The sequence below is a fragment of the Crotalus tigris genome, unplaced genomic scaffold (genome assembly GCF_016545835.1).
Source record: "Crotalus tigris isolate CLP2741 ecotype Arizona unplaced genomic scaffold, ASM1654583v1 scf7180000017556.1910191, whole genome shotgun sequence".
Lineage (NCBI taxonomy): Eukaryota > Metazoa > Chordata > Lepidosauria > Squamata > Viperidae > Crotalus > Crotalus tigris.
The window spans coordinates 343,907-368,827 of NW_024096472.1; positions in this window are offsets into that span (position 1 = coordinate 343,907).

Consider the following 24,921-nt stretch of genomic DNA (forward strand, 5'->3'; position numbering starts at 1 on the left):
GAGAAAGGAAGGAAGGAAGGACGGAAGGAAGGAAGGAAGGAAGGAAGGAAGGAAGGAAGGAAGGAAGGAAGGAAGGAAGGAAGGAAGGAAGGAAGGAAACATATGGAAAGATAGAGATAGAAAGAGATAGAGAGACAGAGATACAGAGAGAGAAATAAAAGAAAATACTTGTAGATCAGGGTTGAGATGATGATCATGGTGATCATGATCATGATGCCTAGTAATGAATTATCCCAACCAAGAGAGCACCACTCAGAAAGTGATAAGAGATAGCTAGCTAGATGATAGAGACAGACAGACAGACAGACAAACAAACAGATCTCCATTCAAACTGACTACATAGAAGTTAAAGTTTCTTTGGTCATCATCTTACTTCTCCCCCCCCCTCCACTTTTCTCCAATTAAATTTTGCTACCAAATTCCTATTCCTTATTTTACTTGCTACCAAACTTCTATAACTTATCCTACTTGCTCTTTCAGTTGTTACTGTTGTTTTGGGCAGGGGTAGTGGAGTTGTATCATCACAACAAAGCATGCCTTAATTTTCATTATTTCTCCCTGTGGCTCAGAGCCAGGTGGTTGTATATTTTTTTTTTTAAAAAAAAATCAGAAACAAAAATACTATCTTAGTAATGTTTTTCCTGAATCTATACAGAATGAAATAGCACTTCTCACGCTGATATTTTAGAATAATCTCACCATACGACACAGTAACTTTGGAGTGGGATGAAGTAGAAACATGATGCCCCCGGCGTGAATAATTTAGCAGAGTTGTTCTCTCCTTCTTGGTTAATTGTATTAACTGTATTAAGGCACACCAGCTGCAATTAATTAACACTTTAATTAGAATTTTAGGAGAACTACATTATGCAATGCTTTCTTTGTGATACTAATCAGTGATCACAAGAATAACCAATAGCAATAGAGCAAAAGTACAGTTATTTATCTCTGCCTTCACAATTTCTTGGGATATTTCATTTATCATTATTTAGAAGAACTGAGGACCATAATGGGAGCTGTTTCTAGTTAAAAGCAAAATAAGTACAGTATAATAGCTAGCAGTGCTTTCCCGACATTGACTTTCTTTCCAAATATATGAGAGAAAAGAATGGATGGAATGCATTTCTAATGCATTCCTGTAACATGTTTGTAAATGATTCTATTTCTTTACCCCAAAACAATCACATGGATTTTAACTTTAAAAAGAAAACAAAAAGATAAACCATCTGGAATGCAACCCCAGATGGATCATCTTTTGTAATTATAAATGTGAAATCTGGATTCTTCAACACTAATTGTTGTTTGTTTTAGAATTTGCCTAACGATGTAACAATATAGGTGGGAGGGGTTCCAAAGCTTCGTTCAAAATATTGAGATGTGACCAGCTATCATAATAGCACAGGAAGATCCTTTGAAGACAAGGTAGTCTATCATTCTCCCCAATGTATCCTAGTATCAACAGCCACCAGAAGTTCATGACCAAAGAACTGATCTGAAGAGAAACTCACTGTCATTAATACTAGAGATGATATGTAGGCTGCATTAACAGATGGATGGAATCAAGATCATGTCAAGTGTTAGTATCACTTTATCATGCCTTGGTAAGACCACACTTGAAATACTGCATCCAGTTCTGGACACCCTGAAATAAAAAAAAAAAATGTTGAGATTCTAGAAAGAGTGCAGAAAAGAGCAATACAGAGGATTAGGGGACTGGAGGCTAAAATATATAAAGAACAGTTGCTAGAATTGGGTATATCTAGTCTAATGAAAAGAAGGACGAGGGGTGACCTGATAGCAGTGTTCCAATACCTAAGGGACTGCCATGAAGAAGACAGGGTCAACCTATTCTCCAAACTCCTGAAGGCAAGACAAGAAACAATAGATGAAAACTAATCAAGAAGAGAACCAATCAAGAATTAAAGAGAAATTTCCTTGCTGTGAGAACAATTCATCAGTGGAACAGCTTACCTCCAGAAGTTCTGAGTGCTCCAACATTGGAGTTTCTCTAGAAGAGATTAGACAACCAGTTGCCTGAAATGGTATAGGGTTTCCTGTTTGACGTAGACCTGGTGGACTAGAAGACCTCCAAAGTCCCTTTCAGCTCTATTCTATTCTATTCTATTCTATTCTATTCTATTCTATTCTATTCTATTCTATTCTATTCTATTCTATTCTATTCTATTCCATTCCATTCCACTCCACTCCACTCCACTCCACTCCACTCTACTCTACTCTACTCTATCCTACTCTACTCTACCCTACTCTACTCTACTCTACTCTACTTTACTCTACTCTACTCTACTCTACTCTACTCTACTCTACTCTATCAGAACAACCAGAAGAAAGATGAGATTGGTTACTGCTACTTTCATAATGAGTTGAACAGGTCTTTATAATACTCAAACTAACTGATAACCAATCTGCTTAGTGAGAATCAGATTCCTTTAAAGAACAAAAAAAAATCATATAAAAAGAGGAGGACTATCATTAATCGAAGAATCAAACTGCGTTTAGACATAGAGTCAGAGAGGAGTAGACTCCAGTGTAAGCGAAGCTATGAAAAGAATAAATAAATGTCCACTTTGAATCATAGAATGACAACAATCACAACGTTATGGGAGTTATGGAGAAAAGGATCCTTCAACATTAAGAATATTTTTAATAGAAATTTTGTATGTTTTCTTCCATCTAAGTAATGCAATAGCTCAAGTTTCAGGAATAAAATTCATGGTGACATTTCCCCATTTTATATTTGAGATTATGTTTCCAAACTGGACCATTAAAACAAAAACTGGACAATACTATTTTTAAAAATAATAAATATTGACTTCTCTGTCTAACGGAGTTCTAGAAACGGATAAGAACTTCTAAATTTTTGTATGAGGTCAGTGGCCAGTTTTGTCTCACTGAAATCTTTTTCCTTACAGTCACATTTTCAATGCTTTTGGGAGCTTATTGATCCAATCAAATCTTTGCTGCAGTCATAAACCAGCATATTTTGGAATGATCATATTATTAAGCATTAAAGAATGAGGAAACTAGAGTCTGACTCCAGATTATCACAGAGTACAATTATTTATTCACCTTTAAAAAAAACTCAGCACGCCAGAATCTCACTTGTTTAATACATCCTTTGAATCAAAACGACTTTTGAATGAAAATATTTGCAGATTCCTCTGGAAGCACATTTTACACCTTCTTCCTCTCCATGCGCCCCCCCCTCTCTTTTTGTTAAATAGAACATGAAGGCTTAATGTGCTGCGACAATTGCACACACATATTCCATTGAGTGTTTCATCACGGTTTGAAAGCTGTGGAAAATGCAGTATTGATTTTGAACGATGGGCTTCATTTGGTTATTAGTTGAGGTTTGCCGATATAAGGGATTGTATCCAGAGGAGTGTTTTACTATCTAAAAGTAATTTATCTAGTGAAAAAAAGTGTGTGTGTGTGTGTGTGTGGGGAGAAATAGACAAATAAAAATGGAGGACGGTAACTGTGATGTTTTTTCAATCTTTTAGCATCTTCAACAACTTCCGTGATGTAAATAAAATTTCTGTTTTAGCACCAATCAGTAATAAATTTACGTTGATGCAGTTTGGAGACTGGGTCTTATTTTGAATATTGGAAGACCCATTAATGCTTAGAGTGTTAATCTAATTCTCTCTCTCTTTCTTTCTCTCTCTCATCTATCAATGTTCTGAACTCTTTCATCTCTGCATATACCTATTATCCATCTGTCTGTCTGTCTGTCTGTCTGTCTATCTATCTATCTATCTATCTATCTATCTATCTATCTATCTATCTATCTATCTATCTATCTATCTACATCTATCCATCTATCTCTATATCTATCTATCTATCTATCTATCTATCTATCTATCTATCTATCTATCTATCTATCTATCTATCTATCTATCTATCTATCTATCTATCTAGTCAAATCTTTGAGACTATAGGCAAGAAGTAAGGCTGCCTGTTTTCTACTCACTGATACCAAGTAACATTCTAGTTAATTTCCACAAACTGCTTTTAGCTGTTTGTTTTCTAGATCTTTTACTACTAAGTACATCCTGTTTGGTTTTGACACATTTTTGTTAGAATGAACAGAACACCCTTAGGAATGTGAGTGCCAGCCAATTTCACCTCACTTTTTCACTCTTCCCAGCAAGATTGCCTTCTCGTATATGTAATCCAATTCCCAGAATTCCATCACTAGGATTCCATATCTGAGGATTCTTGGAATTAAGTTCCATAGAAGAGAGAAGCCTGCTTATCCCCATTATGGCTAGTTGAGTAGAGAGCTTCCGTTGCTTCTCTTTAGAATGTGTACATGTATGGAGAGATGACAGATGACAGAAGAGAGACAGAGACAGAGAAATGAAAAGTGTCAGGCTTTCAATATGATGTTACTCTTCCCTCTATCAAGAAAGCAGAATTCCAATATTTCTTATAGACCCTGTTTCTTTTTTCTGGCATCTCTCAAGGAACTGGCATTGATCTTCCTTACTCAACACCAGCTCACCGTCTTCTCTAAGTCTGTTGAGTTTTCTTCAGCACAGAAGAACATCTTCACCATGACCCAAGTTTAACTCAATCTATCTCCTTCAGGCATATTGATCAAGTCAAGATGGTCAGAGGTTAAGAAGAAATATGTGTGATAGAATTACCCTTGGAAGAGCAATGGGGAGAGTTTTGACAGCACAGAGAGAAACCCAGATTAAGAAATTGCTCAGGGAGGGAGGGAGGGAGAAAGGAAGGAAGGAAGGAAGGAAGGAAGGAAGGAAGGAAGGAAGGAAGGAAGGAAGGAAGGAAGGAAGGAGGATATGGAGAATATGTATGTATGTATGTATGTATGTATGTATGTATGTATGTATGTATGGAAGGAAGGAAGGAAGGAAGGAAGGAAGGAAGGAAGGAAGGAAAGAAGGAAGGAAGGGTATCAGATAAGAAAAAGACTATCCACTAGGACTCCAAGGTCCCTCTCACAAATGCTGTTTTTAAGCCAGGCCTCGCCCAATCTGTACTTGTACCTTTGATTTTTCCTGCCTAAATGTAAAACTTTGCTTTCCCCCACATTGAAACTCATTTTGTTGGCTACTCCTGTCAGTTTAGTGTCTTCTGCAAATTTGATGAGTTCCCCTTCAATTCCCTCATCTAAGTCCTTTATGAAGATATTGAAGAGTACTGGGCCTAAGACGGAATCTTGCCATACTCCCTGTTTACTTCTCCATTTCTGTCAGGTTCAAACCATCCTTGCTTGACATTGTGAAACATTTCAAATTAACCGAATAACAGAGTTGGAAGGGATCTAGTCTGACGCCCTGCTCAAGTAGAGGACTCTTATACCATTTCAGATAAATATTTGTCTTTTTTTTTTTTTTGAAAGCCTCCAGTGATGAAACACCCACAACTTCTGGAGGCACGTTGTTCCACTGATTAATTGTACCATATTTCTATAGAGCTTCGTACTTCATGTTTTGTTCTTTAAATTTCTTTCCTCTCTCTTTTTCAGGATCTCATCCGTTTATTTGACCATGCCTTTCCCGGTTTTTCCTCTTTGTCCCTTCACTTTCCCTTTGTGTATTATTTGCTTCGTGTTTTGATCCTTATTCCTTCTTTCTATACGATCTAACAACCTCAATGTACTTTCCTGCTGATTATTCAGCTTTGTATGACTTCAGCCTCCATTCATTCTTGGCTAGATTCATTTAATAAGCACTGCATTAGGCTTTCATGTGTCTCTTTATATACCCAACTCTTAATTCCAGCCAACAAAGGAAGTAGGATATATTCTTATACAATGTAATGGTGCTTTTTTTTTTCCTTTTTTCTTTTGACAAGCATTCATTTCTCACAGCAGAGTGAAAACTACTTGCTGCCTGTCTCCTAGCATCTGTATATCTCAAAATGTTGCCATTTTTCATTCTCACAAATTCATTTTCCTGTTCTAATTTTTCACCATTTCCATAAACTTGCAATTGATCACACCATTTTCCATGTCGAACAAAATTACCTTGGTCTTTGATATATTAATTTTCAGATTCACACTCTTTACCCTGTCATGCAATCAAGCTTTTTTGCAGATTACTCAAGTTCTCAATCAACAGCAAAGCATTGTCTGCTTACAGAAATATAATGATATTCCAGACTCCAACGAGACATTGTTAGCATGACTACACATGCCTCTTTTACATGCACCCATTAATACATTAGGCAAACAATGGGGCATCACACATCCTTTATTTTTTTATTTTATTTATCAGGTTTATTTGCCACCCATCTCGCGGTTCAAAGAGAGTCTGTTCTCTGTTTATGGTGAAGCACTCATTAAGCAACTTTACAAATACTTTTCTTCCATATAAGTTACCTGTCAACACTACTAACATTGGATGTTCTTGCTTTGACAACATATGGAGATATAGCCATTTTCCTTCTTACATTTTACTCTTAGAATTAGAGTTAGAATTAGATGATATTGGGGAGGAATGTGCACAGGAGTTTAGTTAGATATAACAATATTGTAACCAGGGTGAGAACCAAGGTTTTTTGAAATAAGAGATGATAATAAATGGCGGGTTGAAGAACTGGAGGGAAAGCCTGCATTTCAAACTAATTGGAGAATGTGATTTATGACTGTAAATTAGAGGAGGGAATTGTGCTTTGATGCTATGTGCCCAGGGGAAGGGAATTCAGATTTTAGCTTTGCTTATGTATGTGCCGATGCTATGCTACTTGGATAAAGATTCTTTAAGGTAAACCATGCTTCGAAGTTCTTTGAAGAGTTTCATCTGTCAGAACCATGACATTACTATGTCCAGTAACTAATTTGTGACTTTATAGTCATAAAAAATCCAGAGTTTAATACTAATAATTGTATGGGTTTTTTTTCCCCGACAAACAAATGGTCACATATGATTTTTTTTTTATTATTTCTCAGTGACCTGCTGAAGAAAAAAAGTCTGACCTGCATGTTTTCTACATAGCATAATTTAATTTAATTTAATTTAACTTAATTTAATTTATAGTTCAATATATTTATATCATTCTGTCCTGATATCACATCATAATATACAAAGGAAGCAAATTAACTTATCAGGATTGGTAGAGCGGACATATGAAGCTTGAGTGATAATGATGTCTACATAAAGAGAAACTGTCCATTTTTCCATCCATCCATCCATCCGTCTGTCTATCATCTCCACATTTATTTCTCTGCTGACTTTACTGAAGTATGAAAGATTCGCTTATCCACCATGTCCCATCTTCTTAAATCTACTCCTCCACACTGTTGTTGTGCTCCTCTGCCTTCACAGATACTTGTGCAACACACCACCAAAGCTTTTGTTTTTGAGAAAAGTACAAATAGGCAAGCTGCACAATTGTCATCCCACCTGATTAAGCTTGATAAGAGCCAGCCATCTTTTACGTGGTAACTACCACTTAATGGGAGAACAATGATGTGATTAGGGTTTGTTTCTTTCTAAGCTAAAGTGTGACCAAGAGATCAAAAAGGGAAGCTTAAGCGATGGTTGGTCTTTGAGTTGTTCTTTCCTATAATATCATCTCCAGGTGATACTAGCTGCCTTACTATCTGGGAGATATGAATTCTATTTATAAGTTGTGTTCCAAATTGAGTTTGTACATTTTCTGTCATCCTAATTAATAGCTTCCTTTCCTACTGGGAAGTAGGAAGTAGGGATAGGATTGCCATAAAAAAGGAAGAAAAGAAAGCCTTATATCAGCATTACCTCGTAGTGACCCCTTAATACTGGGAGTTTGTCCCAACCCTATTATGATTGTCTTGCTAGAGAATAGCAACTAGCTGATCTTGCTGACCTCAGAGATGCTGAGCAGGCAAGAACTTAGCAAGACCTTGAAAGGGCTTACCGTGAATTCTCAGGGCTGTAAACTAGTTGGAAAGTCAAAGAATGTACCTTGGAATCAGAAAATGAAAAACTACCTGCGTACTGTTGCCAAGAAAATCACAGAAATAAATCCATGAAGTAATCTGGGGTCATGTTCAATTGGAGGGAGACCTCATCTATATTTGTGGTATTGTGATTCCTTTCAAACTGGCCCCAACTATAGATATTTTTTGTACTCTCCTTCCTTCCTTCCTTCCTTCCTTCCTTCCTTCCTTCCTTCCTTCCTTCCTTCCTTCCTTCCTTCCTTTCCTCCCTCCCTGTCTTCCTTCCCCCAGTGCAACTCTGCATGAGTTCATACTCTAGCCTCCTCCTCCATCTCTCCCTCCCTCCTTCTTTTCCTTCCTTCTCTTCTTCCTTCCTTCCTTCCTTCCTTCTCTCCAGTTTTTCTCTTCCTTATTGCTCCCTTCCTATTTTTTATTCCTTCCTTCCATCCTTCCTTCCTTCCTTTCCTCCCTCCCTCCCTCCCTCCCTTCCTTCCTTCCTTCCTTCCTTCCTTTCTTCCTTCCTTCCAGTTTTCCTCTTTCTTATTGGTCTCTTCCTATTTTTTCTCCCTCTTTTCCTTCCTTCCTTCCTTCCTTCCTTCCTTCCTTCCTTCCTTCCTTCCTTCTTTCCTTCCTTCCCTTCCTTTCCTTCCTTTCCTTCCTTTCTTCCTTCCAGTTTTCCTCTTTCTTATTGGTCCTTTCCTATTTTTTCTCCCTCTTTTCCTTCCTTCCTTCCTTCCTTCCTTCCTTCCTTCCTTCCTTCCTTCCTTCCTCCCTCCCTCCCTCCCTCCCTCCCTCCCTCCCTTCCTTCCTTCCTTCCTTCCTTCCTGTATTTGCATGGGGTGAGTGCTAAAATATTTAAAGAGAGTTTCATTCAGAGTTTTCTTAAACTTCATTACTTGGAATAAATCGATTCCTCTTGTCTAAGCTTTACTCATAACGCAGTAGGACTTTACATATAGTTACCTATAATGTTATTGTGATGCTTAATCTAATTGGGTGATAATGTGTTAAATTGTCTCTCTTTATGAAAAAGGAGATGCTTCCAGAGCATTTCTATCCATTAGAGATCTGTATGAAAATATTTGAAAAGCAATTAGAACTTGTTTTTAATTTTTACCTCAGTGAACATGAAAAAGAAGCACGAAGGGGGAAAAAAATAAGAAAAGTCCAAACTCAATAGACAAGAGGTTTACAAGGAACATAATATTAAGTAAATTAAGTATGAACTGTCATAATATTAGTTCTGTGTATTTAAATACTTTATATCATCTTAAAACTACGGGTTATTATTACAATCAAGTAGATGAATGAATATCAACAATAGTAATCAGCACGGCATAAAATATAAATGAAATATAAATACAGTATAAATACAATAGTATTTATTTAAATAGAAATTTAAATACAGGATGGAACAAAAAAAAAGTTACAGTCTCATTTGCTCAATAGGAAATCTGCCCTTAATTAACAAATTATTCCTGACTGGAGAGTTAAAAACTACATTATGAGAAATGTCAGATGTGGTACAAGCCCATGGGTAGAATTATAGTCTAAAAATAGTCTCCGCGTTACATTAAATGCTCAATTAGATTTATCTTTCAAATGCAAGGTTAATATAGACGTTGAGGTGTGCTCCCAGGATTCTGAAATTTGTGCTGGAATAATTGTAAAAATGAAATACTATTCTGCACGGTGTTTTCGGGACAGAAAGTTGTTCCTTTGGGCAGGGCAGGAAGAATAGTTATGCCAAAGGAGATGACTGTGTCCTTCATCACCTTGGAAAATGGGGAAAAAAGTTTTTTTATACAAAGCAAACCATGGCAGGCTCAGTCAGACTTTCCAATTACGCCTTTCCCCAGCCCCTTATAAATAATGCTGTCATGGTTCCGACAGATGTTACTCTTCAAAGAACTCCGAGAGATTGTTTACCTTAAAGAATCTTTATTCAAATAACATGGCGTCAGCACGTACATGGTCGAAGCTGAAATCTGAATTCCCCTCCCCTGAGCACGTAGTATCAAAGCACAATTCCCTCCTCCAATTAACAGTCATAAATCACATTCTCCAATTAGCTTGACATGCAAACCTTCCCTCCAGTTCTCTAATCCGCCATTTCTTATCATCTCTCATTTCAAACAACCTTGAAGAATACTCTACTGCGATGTTGTTATGTCTAACTAATTCCCATACACATTCTTCCCCCTCCCCCCAAGCATCATCTAATTCTAACTCTAAAAGTAACACACAGGTCAAAGAGAAAATGGCTGCATGTTCATATATCGTCAAAGCAAGAATATCCGATGTTAGCAGCATTGACAACGCATCACTTATCATTCAATATGGAAATTAGTCCAAGACTAAAGAAAATAGAGGTTTTGATCTATTAGATGGGATATTATATTATTAGCTAGATGTTTGAATATGGTGGAGAATAGATAATTGTTAGAAACAGAAGTATTATGATAACTAGAAAGATAAGATTTGTAACTAGGATAGTAGATTTTGGTATAAGAAGGGAAACAGGAAAACACTAAGAATTTTGAATAAGGGAAGCTTTTGGTTACCCAAATATAACTTGTTTTGAAATTATAAACAATAGAGGCATTTTGAACACTGATGGGGAAATTAAAATTAAAAAAAAAGCAAAAACAGGATACTTAATACGGATATTAAGTGCAAATGCAATTAAGATATGTTTTGGTTAGAACTGATATTATTGATATTATGAGAAAAATGTAACAAAGACGTTGATATTCAATTGTATATTTACCAATAACCATAAGAATTGTAGTTGCCTAGTGTGGAAAAACAGCTACTACCAGAAGAAGAGAGGAAATATGTGATGGTGCAATATTGGATCTAAATTGAAGAATTTAATATAGACCACTGAATTACTAATGGACCCGGACCACACGTTATCTGTTAAGTACTTGATTGTAAAAATAGAAAATTAATAAAATACTTATAAAAAGGAAATTAGTCTAAGGCAATAAATCTCTCCACAAATGCCTCCATGCTTCCATTTTTCCATTCCTGTTGGAGAACATTAAAGCTGTGGATGTTCATTGTGTCATTAGTGAACACTGAGTCCATATTCATGAACTCTATTGACAGAATGGGCAAGCAGGATAAGAGATGTAAGGAAGGCACAGGCTGCTATTTCTCAAAAGACCTCTTCAGGGCTGTTTAAGTGCCCACTTCACCAAGCAAGATAGGAACATTTCTCGATAGACGTTTCCTTGAACCGGATTAAAATCAAAGGAGTGTGAGGTGGTCGAATGGGCCCTGATCAGCATTCTACCTGAAAGAAAGCCAATCGCTACAGTATAGCTCAGGGGTAGGCAACCTTGGCTCTTTTATGACTCGTGGACTTCAACTCCCAGAATTCCTGAGCCAAGGTTGCCTACCCCTGGTCTAGCTGGTTGAATTGCTCACTTTGACCCACTTCCTTCCCTTGAATTTGGGTCATCTGAACGCAACCATATTTCAATGCCAGCTTTTTCTTAACTTCTTTAACGCTGGTAAAGTTTATTTTCTTCCCATTTGTACTTGATTTTCATAGGCATTTATTTATTTATTTTTTTCAGATTTACAAACCACCCACCTTCCTCCAAGAGGGACTCTGGGAGGTATATAATAGCATCTTAAAATATAAAACACCTATCTATCTATCTATCTATCTATCTATCTATCTATCTATCTATCTATCTATCTATCTATCTTTCTAGCTAGCTAGCTAGCTAGCTAGAGGGACTCTGGGAAGTATATAATAGCATCTTAAAATATAAAACACCTATCTATCTATCTATCTATCTATCTATCTATCTATCTATCTATCTATCATCTGTCTGTCTGTCTGTCTGTCTGTCTGTCTATCTATCTATCTATCTATCTAGCTATCTAGCTATCTAGCTATCATTTAAGCTCATTAATGCAACTGCCTACATTTTTAATCGTTCTCTGTGATGTCATCATTTCAAATAAAGTCTCCTGCTTAAATTGATAAAGTAAATGGCAAAGAAATACTATGGAGGGTAATCTAAAGTTTTTTAATGGTTGCATAATAAATAAATAAATAAAAATTAGACATGGTGGGTAGCCACAGTGAGAAATAGAGGTCATTCTGATAACATTATATTGGTGGCACAGTGTAGTATTGCAAGCAAACTCTGCCCACAGCCTGGCGTTCGATCATCATGGGACTCAAGGTTGACTCAGCCTTCCATGTTTCTGAGGTCAGTAAAATCAGGACCCCGATTGTTGGGGGTCAAGATGCAAATCATGCTTGTACATTGTAAACTGCCCAGAGCATGCTGTAAAGTGCTGTGGGGCAACATGTAAGCATAAATGCTAGTGCTAACTCCTATTACACATTGATGCCGAGAACTTCCCATTTCTGTTTAAAATAAGAAATCTAAAAACTGCTTTAACCTCACCCATTAGTACGACTGTAACTAATAGCTAGCTGGAAAAGCATGCTATAATCATATAGCACGACATTGTAGCCACAGATATTCTGATAGCGCTCAATAATATATATTAGGTGATATAATAGTAGAGCATGCTGTATTATAACACAGATGAGGGATCAGATGTATAGGTGTGAATACAGGAGTTCAAGTGGATTAAAACTCAGATTTGTTTTTTTTATTATTATTATTTTCAAAGAAGCTATGCAGGACTGTATGCCTTGGACATAATCATCTAACTTGACAAGTGCGGGTAAGGCGTATAAGGTACCTGGCTCTTTATCAGGATGGGTGTTTCCCCTAGCAACTATGTGTGAAAACTGCCACTCATGCTGCTTATAAGAAGCAGTAGGAAAATGTTTCACTGCTATTCTTTTAATCCTACCTTCGCAGAAGTGTCGGTCACTCTATAAAGAATATTATATCTTGCTCCCGTCTACTGTAAACACTTTCATGGTGCCAAAGGCATTTATTTTCCAGGATATTGATCTTATGACAATGTGTTTTTTTTAATTAAATTGGCTTTATTTCTACTATGTCGAATGATAGATGTAGAGTTAATAATCCACGTGAAGGTTGTTGATGGAGTAAACTGATGGTGCTTCACGCCGCCATTATTAACCTCTCATGTTTGAGGTGATTTAGTTACAAAACAGTTGTGGGTTTCTGTGCGACAGTATTTGCAGCTTTGCATTGTTTTGCCTTTGTTGACTGGGGTAAGTAGAACACGACAGCAGAGATTAAGATAGAATCATTTCTTTCTTTGGAGGTATAAAATGTGAAATAATGTTGAGTCCTTTGAAATATCTTCCCGGTTTAGTGCTACATTATTTTAGAACAGATTTTAACAGTGGTTCTGATTGGAACTGCATTCATTTTATTGTTGCATTTCCCGTTTTATATTTTGCTTTATTGTTTACAAAATTATACATTTTTCAGTTCCCACAATGGTGTCATTGCTGTGGAGTCAATTTGAAGCAAATGCATTCATCGTTAAAGAATTATTAGTCTGTTACCAGAATACCATACTGAAATCCATGCTGTAAAAATTAATGGTTGCATAAATTTATACTGTATGATGAACTAATTGTACACATATTCCCCTTAGTTTCAGCATATTCAATTTCATAATATAATAATTACTGTTAAAACTGGACTACTGTAAAATTTAATTAGATTTTAGAGAGGAATTTCAGCTACTGTGATTAAAAATATCACCAGAAAATTCTATGTTTTATTAATGGTTACAATAAAATATAATAAGATTTGAATATATGAAAAATGAAGGAGATGTAATTTTAACAAAATGTACCAGTAACATGTTTAAATCCAAGATTAAAATAAATTTTTAATTAAAGTAGTGCATTAGTGACACTTGTGCCAAAGAAAAATATATTTCATCATCAGGAGTATGGTTGGTGAAATCAAGCATCTAAAACACTTCTGATCATATAAATGTAACTAATTCCTTCATTTATTTATTAATAGACAAGTCTGCAATTTTCTTGGCAATAGTAAAGCAATGTTTGGACTTGTCTCTTTCTGTTTGTTGTTGTGGCTCACTAATAATTGTATAGTCTTGATATTTCTTACAGTAGTTATCTCTCATCTAACTACCAACCAGGTCTAATGCAGTTCAACTTTTGATCTTAGACAAGGTCAACTAGCTGCTACCTAATTCTTCTTATAGAAATAAATCAATAAATTGTCTCAACTACTTCAAACCAGGTAATATATATGTATAGGTTGGAAACATGTGGAAGAGGCCTTCATTCTGCAGTGGATAGGCAATGGTGAAGAAGAAGAAGAAGAAGAAGAAGAAGAAGAAGAAGAAGAAGAAGAAGAAGAAGAAGAAGAAGAAGAAGAAGAAGAAGAAGAAGAAGAAGAAAAGAAGAAGAAGAAGAAGAAGAAGAAGAAGAAGAAGAAGAAGAAGAAGAGGAGGAAGAAGAAGAAGAAGAAGAAGAAGAAGAAGAAGAAGAAGAAGAGGAGGAGGAGGAGGAGGAGGGAGGAGGAGGAGGAGGAGGAGGAGGAGGAGGAGGAGGAGGAGGAGGAAGGGGAAGAAGAAGAAGAAAAAGAAGAAGAAAAAGAAGAAGGAGGAGGAGGAGGAGGAGAGGAAGAAGAAGAAGAAAAAGAAGAAGAAGAAGGAGGAGGAGGAGGAGGAGAATACCTGCACACACAATTTAAAAATGTCTTGGAGAATTGCTCTCTGATTGCTGTGATATTGACTTGCATAAACCAATGATTGTATAATTGGGTGTCAGGTATCTTCTAAACATCTGCAAATAATTTGAAGTAGCAAAACTGTCAAGCAACAGGGAAATAAGAAGGTCCAGGCCATTCAAATGGGCATAAAGATTTACTGCAAACTTAAGCTCTCTGCAAGAATCTAAACTACTAATGGCCAAAGCAAATTGGCAGTAGATAAGACTCAAAGGAATTCAAAATGGGCTGGACTTAGTTCTCTTGTGGGTACAAAGAGACTCATGACTGATGACACATTTAACCCCTCCCTCAGGTTCAGCCTGGTCATTTCCTACAAAAACTGATTGTAAAGAAGATTTTTTTTTCATTCCTGGCAGAATTTATTTTTTTTTCCAGGATTGTTAGTTAGCAGAGGTAGCTGAAGCTGGCTAGCACAATGAGATACAAGGGTAGGGAAATAACCATACTGCAGAGAAAAAATCTGGATAATATTTATAGTTAATGTTTAGGCCTGTGTAGGAATGTTGTCTATGGGGTCGCGATGGGTCGGAAATGACTTCGCAACTAACAACAACAAGGTAAGTATAAGCCAAGCACTCTGCTTTGTTAATGTCTCCTCTTAGTCCAAATATTGACAGATGGATCCATTTGTTTACTGTAGAGCATAAGGTACATTAAAATTTCTGAGCTTACTATACAGCTACATTTATTTCTACCCTCGCAAGAGAAGTGAAAATGGATTTGCTACCAAAGTCACTTTCAGACAGATGGCAGCCATATAGTTTGGATTAATAAATTAATTAAAATAAAATAAATATGTGGAATTCCATTTTTTTATTTTGTTTTATTTTATTTTTGTCTCAGTGCCTGATCGTTTTTTTTTTTTCTTTTTAAAGTCTCTGCCTGCTATGTTCCTGATTTTTACCACCAATTCTATTATTTTCATAACCTAACCCAATCCCCATTTTGTCAATATCTATATAAGACAACAGAGAACCAGTCTTCCTCTTCCCAAGCTGATTAGATCTTTCTTCCTTAATCCATGTTTTATTTTTTATCCAAGAAAAAAATTACTGTTCAATTTTATTTTTTCAAGGAACCATTTCAATAGTCAGCTCTCTGTAGCCAACATTCAGTTGATGTTGCCATTCTGCCTCACAAGTTCCTTTATCTTCCAAATTGTTCAATTATCTCTTCTACAAGGGTTTAATTTGAACAAAAGTTGCCCCAAATCATATTGGCAAATAGTTGTATTCTATGCCCAATTGAACAGCTTCAATCAACTTAGCCAATTTGTTTCAGAAGCTTCACATTGACAACACAGTATAGCTTTGTGGTGCTGACATAAAACACTTATTTCTTGTGAAGAAGCATTTCAAAATAATACTCTTTCCCATCCTCTGATAAATAAAAATGGCTATTTTAACCATATCATTTTAAATTCAGATTTTTATAAAGAGAAACAGTATGGATGTTCCAGCTAATCAGATTATTACTAAATCTCCAGCTGCACTCAAAAGAGGTGTGAAAAAAAATAAAGTTCAACCTTCTAAAAAAGGAAAAGAAAAGAAAAGAAAAGTTCACCAACCTATTTCTATTTATGGTTTGTGTGGGTTGGAAATAGCATTCATTCAGAGCTTCAACCATGTAGTGATCAAGTTCAAGAAGCAATTCCAAAATTAAATATGTTTTTTTTTGAAAAGCAGAATATGCAGTAATGTTTTGGTTTTTTTAAAAAAAAAATGCTTAGAATTCTTAGAATGCAATTACAATCTGAAATACATGTCATCCATTTCAACAGCACTTTTTTTTCCTAGATATGCATGTTTAGGATTGGGAATCCTAAGTAGGATGTCTAAAATATAAGACCTTGTAAAAGTATTATTTATTGAATTATTAGACTTATAACCTATAAACCAGATTTCTGCCTTTCTTGCAGGAATTCTTAGCGGTCTACGAATTTCCAAATGTTCCTATAAAAATTGGAGTCAGTTGGCTGAAAGAGAATGACTAGTTCAGGGGTGTCAAATTGCCGGCCTGTGGGCTGGGTGTGTCATGGAGAAATCGCACCCACTCCATTGCCAGCAATGGAAAAAAAGTTGTAATACATCATGACACATCACGTGATGTTGCGAGTTTAATAATAATGATAATGATAAAGTTGGAATGGACCTTGGAGGTCATGTAGTCCAACCCCCTGCTCAGGCAGGAAACCCTATACCATTTCGGACAAATGGCTGTCCAGTCTCTTCTCAAAAACTTCCAGTGTTGAAGCATTCACCACTTCTGGAGGCAGGTTGTTCCACTGGTTCATTGTTCTAACTGTCAGGAAGTTTCTCCTTAGTTCTAGGTTGCTTAGTTAGTCCTTGAGCTTTCATGACTGAGATTAGATTTGGATCTTAATCTTCCTGATCTCAATCCAACAGCTAAATGTCAACTCCATTGTCTCTGTCTATAAGTGGTCAGCTTTGCTCATTAAATCTATCATGTAGTGCTGAAAAGCTTCAGTTGTAAGACAAGGGCACAAAACTAGAAAAAAGTGTTCGGATTTTATTCGAAATTAGTAGGGTTAATGTTTCATATTAACAGCAGCACAGACAGTTGGAGGAATGTAGTTATTGTGTTATTATACACAGCAAAAAAAGAAACTAAAACTCAGGGAGACGAAGATGGAACAAAACGAGAAGCACCTGTAGATGTGCAGAAGCAAGCAAGCTGAATAGATATTGGAAGTAAACTCTGAAATAGCAACTAGAGACAAGGAAGTCAATTGTCATCCAATAAGTCACATTTGATGCCCAAACTGAACAACAGAGAGGTGACATGTGATGGAATACTAGCAGACAGTATCTGGCAAACAGTAAGAAGAACAATGGTCAGGAGATGGTTGAAAGGCCCAAACTGAACAGGTCAGTGAAAGAACAACAGAGAGGTGACATGTGATGGAATACTAGCAGACAGTATCTGGCAAACAGTAAGAAGAACAGTGGTCAGGAGATGGTTGAAAGGCCCCAATTTGTCCACACTACTCTGATCAACAGAGCTTTCCTATATTCCTTTATCTCCTGATCACTATCCAGCTGGACAAGTGAGCATATAGAATAAACAATAACAATAACAGCTTTATTTTTATTTTATTTTTGTTCAATATTTTATTATTTTTTATAGTCACAAATCCTTAATATTTTATCAGCAACATATTGTCTGGGTTCCAATGAGATTTCAACATCTCATACAGTGACCAAATAAAGAGATAGAAAGGCAATTCCCCACATATAACTTTGAAAGTCAGTAAAGGTTTACATTCATAGTTCAAATAGGCTAGTTATGCCACCCAGATGTTCTCTTTACTGCTGAGTTTCTCACAGGTGGTACCAAGATCAGAAGAGTCTTATCTAAAGTCTGGCCTTCTCGCCAAATCTCCTTTAGGAAATAACAAGTTGTAATACCATACTTCGCCAGAAGATGTCACTGATGCCCTTTAAAGTTTTTTAAGTCCAAAGTTTTTATAATCTTTTTTCCAATTTTATTTCTTTTTTGTAGATAAAAACAAAAGTCTCCAATAAAAATAAGAAAAAAAAATTGGTCCTCAAATTTCAGGAACATATAAATCCAATTAGATTAAAGTTGTTCTTTTAGTGCTTTAATTTCCCTGGGTAGTCAGCTATTCTTAGTGGGTGGGATAGAAATTCCATTCCCCCTCTCCTCACAGGGGGAAAGATACTTTGGGCAGCTTTTACAGGGAAAAAAAATACTTGGGATAAAGAGAAGATCAGATCTCACCCAGTTTCATCTGCGTTACTTTAGAAGTGCTTGGTGTTGAGTTTGACTTTGGCTGTCTGCAGCCTAATGATGAGCCAAATTACTATGGCTCATCTTTCCTCCACCAGTTTGGAGGGCTGCCCCAGATCGAGCGGAAGGCCTGCCACCCTCCTGCAATCAAGTGGGGGTCCCCTCCTTGCTCGTTGCCCCTATAGGGTGACTTTTGACCCTTTCCAGGGTCCCCCAGCGGAATGAAACCAAACATGGAAGACAGAGTTTGCCTTTCAGCATTCGTGGTGGCCGCGATGGCAAACCGGAAGTCGGCCTTAAATGAGTTATTGAATTGGCCTGCTCACCAGGTATCTGAGCCCTGCTGTATGAAAGGTCTTATCTATAAAAGACAGCCTGCTCAGGGAAGGAAGGAAGGCACAAAACAACTGTATTCTCTAAATATTTTTTTTTCTAACCGATATCACCCTCTCTCATACAGAACAGGAGCTCCTTCACTTTTTTTTAGATTTCACCAATTTAAAGGGCTTCTGATCTAAAGCAGAAGGAGCAAAGAAATGACTAGAAAAATCTGGCTGTGCTGTGAACCTTTTCCACACTGATATGTGGACATGATAGCAGTATTCCAATATCTCAGGGGCTGCCATAAAGAAGAGGGAATCAAGCTATTTTCCAAAGCACCTGAAGGCAGGGCAAGAAGCAACGGTTGGAAACTAATCAAGGAGAGAAGCAACCTAGAACTAAGGAGAAACTTCCTGACCGTTAGAACAATTAATCAGTGGAAGAGCCTGCCTCCAGAAGCAGTAAATGCTCCAACAGTGGAAGTTTTTAAGAAGAGACTGGACAGCCATTTGTCCAAAATGGTGTAGGGTTTCCTGCCTGAGCAGGGGGTTGGACTAGATGACCTCCAAGGTCCCTTCCAACTTTACTACTATTACTCATTATCCTGCCATATTGTGATCCTCCCATCTGTCCTCTGCTTCGGAGTACAACTTGCCTTGCATTTTGCTGAATACTGATCTCGTTGGTTGTTTGCAAAATATTTTACAGTAGCACGATGGAAGCGTATGGCCCTGATTTTCAAATGGATCTCTGCCCAGTCACCTTTTCTACTTGATCAGCTTTGCAGGAACAAACATCTGTTGTATATCATCCAGTGGACTCGAATAAAATCCATTTAGGAAGAAAATGATTACCGAGCTATATCAAAGCACTTATGTGCTTGCAAAATGTTATCACTTCATACAGGGTTGTTGTTGTTCGTCCATTGATTTTGATGAAGACCTAGACATCTTGTGGGTTATGGGCCATCAACGATGTGTCCGTAGGCGGCTAATAAGACCGATGTTAGCACGGAATGTTCTGCCACATACTGAGCAAAGAAATGTAGACACTGTTACTTCAGCATTTACAGCTCTGGCTTTGCGGAGTGCTCGCTTCTCTTGTGCCAAGATTGTCCTTCTGTGTTCATATGTCTGGCAACCCTGGTACACCAAGGTGCACCATGTCGTCGATCATGTGCCAGAAGTTCCCAAGAGATGGTGTTAATATCCAGGGACTTGAGAGAGGCTTTCAACGTGTCTTTGTATCACTTCTTTTGTCCCCCGTGCGATCGCTTTCCTTGAGACAGCTCACCATAGAAGAGCTGTTTAGGGATGCGATGATCTGGCATCCTTACAACATGGCCTACCCAGCGCATCTGGGCTTTCATCAACAGAGTGTAAACTGATGATAGGCCTGCTCTGGAGAGGACATCTGTGTCTGGTATCATATCCTGCCACTGGATCCTCAGAATTCTACGAAGGCAAGTCATGTGGAAGTAGTTCAGTTGCCTAATGGGTAATATCATACAGGGTAAATGATATAGCGATATACGTTTCTGTAATACGAGGACCAGTGATTCTCCCTCCATATGAGCCGAGGTGGCGCAGCACTTAGAGTGCAGTACCGCAGGCCACTTTAGCTGACTGTGTTCAGCAGGTCAGCAGTTCAAATCTCACTGGCTCAAGGTTGACTCAGCCTTCCATCCTTCCGGGGTAGGTAAAATGAGGACCCAGATTGTTGGGGGCAATGTAAATATATATATATATATATATATATATATATATATATATATATATATATATATATATATATATATACATACATACATTGCTTACTGGTGTACACCGCTTAGAGAGTGCTTGCACTTAAAGTGGTATATAAGTCTCATAAATAAATAAATTAGCTTCTGGTGTCTTTACTTCATAAGTCTATCCCTGCTCCAAGTTATTCCTCATCCCAAATTGTTAATTATTTTATCCTTATCGAGGAATCTACCAGCAGAATTTTACAGTGGAATTTGTTGCAGATGGATGGGATTGTAACTGGTTTTTCATTGACTGTTTATTACACATAAAGTCATTTTCTTTATTGAGCAGGCTTGAGAAAGGTCACTATTGAAGCTGAGATGACAATGTTCCCCCAAAGCAATATGAATGTGGAAATATTTCCTAGAGGTACAAATAAAGAATCCGTGAAATTCTCCAGGCCTCGAAAATCAATATTATTACAATAATAGTCAAAGTCTGCCATCCCTTCTTCGCTTGCAATGTTCTGGCAATAGCCTTATGCCAGTAATGTAATTAATCAGTTGAGATTTAACAAAAAAAGAGAGAGAGAGAGAGAGAAAGTCACATTTTGTGGAAATGTTTTTACTGGAAAGGTAAATTTTGGAACAACGTGTCAGAAATCAAAAGCCAGAATATGACTTTTTTTTTTTATTTCTATGCCCAGTATAATCACAAGGCATCACTAAAAATGCCAAGAAAGAAACAAGAATGTGATTTCTTACCACAGCAGCATAAGATGCTCCAGGAATAAGAAAAGGCAGCTTTTACTGTTTTCTAAAGCAGCCAACAGTTCAGCTGAACTCGGTGGCTGCAGATGACGCTGTTTCTTCTTCTTTTTTTTGCTGAAGCATCATAGGACTTGTAGTTCAAATTATAATGTTCGGGTATAATTTCTTAGCAACTGAATTTGCTGACAAGCCATTTCCAGTGTTTCAAAGATCTTCTCTTTACATCTCCTCTTGATTTGCGGAATTCTGGGATGGGATAAGTTCAAATTAAGTAAGATAAAGTTATTGTGTTTAAGACAAGGTGGGCCTGTTTTTTTTTAAAGAGGTTTATTTTATGTTTGGGATTTTAATGGGATTTACATAGGCAAAGCTGAAGTTTCCTCACATGACAGTTCTAAAGCAAGGGTCTTCAAATGTGGCCCCTTTATGACTTGTGGGCTTCAACTCCCAGAATTCCTCAGCCAGCCTCCATTTTGTTTGTTAGATTTAAGACAGGGGTCTTCATACTTGGCCCTTTGATGACTTGCGGGCTTCAACTCCCAGAATTCCTCAGTCAGGCACATTGGCTGAGGAATTCTGGGAGTCATAAAGTTCTAAAGTTTCCTTATTGGATCCATGAAATATTAGCATCGCTTAGTAGGAGAAATTTCCTGACAGAATAATTAATCAGAGGAAAGACTTGCCTTCAAAAATTGTGGAGAAAAGATTGGACAGCCTTTGGTCTGGAATGGTATAGGTTCTCCTGCTTGAGCAGGAGGTTCGACTAGAAGACCTCCAAGGTCCCTTCCAGCTCTATTCTATTCTATTCTATTCTATTCTATTCTATTCTATTCTATTCTATTCTATTCTATTCTATTCTATTCTAGTCTAGTCTAGTCTAGTCTAGTCTAGTCTAGTCCAGTCCAGTCCAGTCTAGTCTAGTCTAGTCTACCCTTATTCTACTCTACTCTACTCCTACTCTTCTTCTATTCTATTCTATTCTATTCTATTCTGTTCTGTTCTGTTCTGTTCTGTTCTGTTCTGTTCTGTTCTAGTCTAGTCTAGTCTAGTCTAGACCTTGAAAGTCCCTTCCAATCTGTTATTCTGTTAGATAGTTCTATCAACCCCCCCCCCCCAGAATCTTATAGTTGGTAAGAACCACTTCATTTATTATGCCCACCTCCATACAACAATCTGAATTAAATTGTCCCAGACATCTCCCCCTAATTATTAATCAAAATCTATTTTGATGTTGATTTAAATCAATTATTTCACACCAAAATTCTGAAGACTGGGAAAGGTGGAAAGAAAAATAAGAGGATGACCAACAGCAAGATGGATAGACTCAGTTACAGATTTGAAGGAGGCACCATTGGAAGAACTTGAAGGACCAGCTTCATCATCATGAAGAAATATATCCATGTAGTTGCTAAGAGTTGACAATGACTTAATGCTGTGTAATTCCATAATTCCAGAGAACAGTCTTTATCTTTTTTTTTCTGTGGGACATCCTCCACTTAGTGGTTGCCACATCTTCCCTAGGTCTAGGGGTAGGCAACCCTGGCTCTTTTATGACTGGTGGACTTCAACTCCCAGAATTCCTGAGCCAGCCATGCTGAGGGGAAAGGGAGAGGTTTCCAAGCTGAGCCATGCTGGCTCAGGAATTCTGGGAGTTGAAGTCCACCGATCATAAAAGAGCCAAGGTTGTCTACTCCAGTCAATATTCTCAAGGCTAAGTCTACTTCTAATCTCTCTTCATTCAACTCAGAGTAGTCTCTAGTTCCCTGACAATCCATCCTAATTACATCCAGTGACTGTATTCCAATTTCTTATCAAAGTTTGGTGCTTGAAACTGGATAACATTAATAGAGATGAGATCTGTCCTAAGAAAAATAAAGGGCAGTTTGATGCAGAAGATACTCCTCCATTTGAAGAAATGTTTATTGGACTATGTACAAATTGTAAAAAAAAAAAAAAAATCTTGGAAGCATCCCATTTATGTTCAACAGATAAGTTAGTCCCAAAGGTTCTTCCTTTTTTTCTCTTTGAAGACATTTTGCTTCTCATTTAGGAAGCTTCTTCAACTCTGACTAGATAGCGTGGAAGGGATGAAAAGAGAAATGTCTTCAAAGAGAAAAAAAAAGTCAATTTGCCTCATGAAAAGGCACCTTTGTTACCAAGAATCCCCATAGACATTAAGCAGAAAAAATAGAAATAAGGATCGATTGCCCTCAGTCTTCCCCATTGTAATTCTACTTATACAGGGCCCATTTCTAACATCCAATTTGTAATTAAATCATCTCTATCCTCCTTCATCCTCTTTTTGATGTTGCTTTTTCTCCCTTCATTAGAACATGTAAGCGTCCATTCTACCCAACGACAAAAGAAACTGAGCTAACTCCCATTATTATGGAGAGCATAAAATCCACGGTTCAGAAAAGAACACAAGAGCCAGTCAAACTGCAAGTGGCTAGCTCTTAACTTCACAAACTGGAAAAGAAAAGATGAATAACAATGAACAAGCAAGGGGCAATTATTCTTTTTCCCTCTTGCCTTTTTTTGTTTCTTTAGTGAGCTCCACGGCTTCTCTACAGAGACCATTCTCATTTCTGCATTGTGAATGCCTGATCCTTGGATTCACACTGCAGTTGGTTATATTTCTGTAGCTTCGCATGGGTCTTTCAGCTTGAAATTTCTTTTCTTGTTTCTTATCAAATAGTAATTGGGAAAAGGATATATACACCCCGCTCACAGATGCACTTGTAAAATAAAAAAATAAAGAGCACCTGGAAGGCAAGCATGATTTGCTGAGAAGATTCAAGGACATGATCCCAAACTGTCTGAAACACAAGCGGAGATGGATTTAACCAGGTAAACTGCCAACAAATTATTTCTGTTCTTCAAAAAGCTCTGTTTCATAGTCCAACATCTTTATTGGCTTTGCAAATAAAAATGTAGGACAAAAACAGAAAACACCCTTTTAAACAGAACTTGTTGATAAAGAGTAGAAGTAGGAGGAAGCTGTTGTCCAAAGACCCTTCTTCTTCCTCCTCCTCCTCTTCCTCCTCCTCCTCCTCCTCCTCCTCCTCCTCCTCCTTCTTCTTCTCCTTCTTCTTCTTCTCCTTCTTCTTCTCTGTTCACCTCTTAAACACTATTAGAAAGTATTCATTCATGCTAGAGTGAGAAAAGGTTATGAAATTTAAAGAGATAATTAATAATTTGTATTTATATTCCATGATTATTTGTATGAACTTCTTCTTCTTCTTCTTCTTCTTCTTCTTCTTCTTCTTCTTCTTCTTCTTCTTCTTCTTCTTCTTCTTCTTCTTCTTCTTCTTCTTCTTCTTCTCCTCCTCCTCCTCCTCCTTCCTTCTTCCTTCTTCTCCTTCTCCTTCCTTCTTCTTCTTCTCCTCCTCCTCTTCTCTTTCTTCTGTCTTCTTCTTCCTCCTCCTTCTCCTTCTCCTTCTCCTCCTCCTCCGTCTTCTTCTTCTTCTTCTTCTTCTTCTTCTTCTTCTTCTTCTTCTTCTTCTTCTTCTTCTTCTTCTTCTTCTTCTTCTTCTCCTCCTCCTCCTCTCTTCTTCTCCTTCTCCTCCTTCTTCTTCTTCTCCTCCTCCTCCTCTTTCTTCTGTCTTCTTCTTCCTCCTCCTTCTCCTTCTCTTCTTCTCCTCCTTCTTCTTCTTCTTCTTCTTCTTCTTCTTCTTCTTCTTCTTCTTCTTCTTCTTCTTCTTCTTCTTCTTCTTCTTCTTCTT